Below are 1,940 nucleotides of genomic sequence, written 5' to 3'. Positions count from 1 at the left end.
AGTGGAAACGTGCTGTCAAAAATAGCGACCCCGTATAGATCCGGGAAAAGCTACAGAAGAAGAAGAAGATGTGTACATGTGAAAATATATAGGCTTAAAAGATTTTTAGTCGCGAGATTGAAGTTAACACTTGTATGTTTATAAAATTTATTTATATCTTGATTAACTCCTAATTGGATTATACGTTGAAAATGAATATAAAAATCTTCGGAATTTTGAAAATATTACAAGTACCAACTTCTGTCTCTGTTAATTTATGGGCTCTTTTGTTTAAATGTATCTGGCTGCTAAATACTTCCGTTTTTTGTAGTTTTTGGTTTTTCTTAGAATTTCATTCACAAATGGACACGGTCTGTACAAGAATGGAGTTTTGTGATGTGTGATGCAGTATTCTGCCTAGGCGCAATTTTGTTTTTTCTCACTTGTTTAGTGCTTGTACATATTCAATATATGTAAGAGAAAGTGAACCAGAGGATGTAACCTCAATCTGCACCTGATCATTACACTGACTTTATAGAATCCTGACCACCCCACTAAATTATTTACTGTTTGGTTACTACTGAGATAATCATAATGTAAGTAAAATATCAATTGGATAAATAAATTTACGGTGCAATTAACAGCTCGCAAAAATACGTTAACAAGGATTATGTAGTAGGTAATTCTAAGAATTTATGAGTAAAGTAAAGAAGAATGTATGAAATTATGTCAACCATACTATATCCGCTACATTCATTGCCGAGGAGGCCTTTCGCTCAATACTAAGGCTCATCAGGCCAGCTGGGATACGACAAACAAAGTAGGCTAACTTGGAGAACGTAACATAACTTAATGAAGATGAACACTATTCATTTAATTGACGACTTGAATATTTGAGATGAAATGAAGAGAAGAAAGAAAATACAGTGTAATGCAATCTCTTAAAGAAAATTAATTATAATTGTAAAGTTTGGTTCACCATGACTAAATGATACTTATAAGTGATAGATATGGTAGATATATAATTGGATTAGAGTATTGTACAATAAAATATCCTTTATCAAATTTATAAATACAGGTTTGTGAAACACACAACTAAATCATGTTCACCATGACTAAATGATACGTATAAGTGATAGATATGGTAGAGATATAATTGGATTAGAGTATTGTACGATAAAATATCCTTACATCAAATTTATAAATACAGGTTTGTGAAACACAAAACTAAATCATGTTCACCATGACTAAATGATACTTATAAGTGATAGATATGGTAGAGATATAATTGGATTAGAGTATTGTACGATAAAATATCCTTACATCAAATTTATAAATACAGGTTTGTGAAACACACAACTAAATCATGTTCACCATGACTAAATGATACGTATAAGTGATAGATATGGGAGATATATAATTGGATTAGAGTATTGTACAATAAAATATCCTTACATCAAATTTATAAATACAGGTTTGTGAAACACACAACTAAATCTCACAAAACATGGATCTTTTACAAACTCAACCTTTCTACTTGGCTGCTATAATCAATCCTTTTAGACAAAAAACTACACACTTCTGCAACAAAGTTGGAGAAAAGTCGGTGAGGGGATAAGAACATAAAATAATATTACACTACCCGGCATGAAAACAATCCTAATTACTTGATCAGCAACTTCCAGGAAAAAGTATTTACCCCTCTTATGTTGATAAACATGTCAATGAATGCTAGCTGCCCTCCTGTACGTTCCTTTCCCGCCAACTGGGAACTCGATATGAAATTAAGAGCTTCTTTATCTTGCTATGATTTCGTGTGTAAACCTTAACGGTACTTATGAAAATATAGTATAAACATGCACCAAGTTACTATAAGGTAGATTAATGATACCAGGTACAACATAATAAGCAACGTGTTACTTAGCTTCCTAGTTCTTATTGAACCACGGCTACTTCATCAA

The sequence above is a fragment of the Limulus polyphemus genome, unplaced genomic scaffold (genome assembly GCF_000517525.1).
Source record: "Limulus polyphemus unplaced genomic scaffold, Limulus_polyphemus-2.1.2 Scaffold61, whole genome shotgun sequence".
Taxonomy (NCBI): domain Eukaryota; kingdom Metazoa; phylum Arthropoda; class Merostomata; order Xiphosura; family Limulidae; genus Limulus; species Limulus polyphemus.
Note: the sequence above shows the minus strand (reverse complement) of the source record.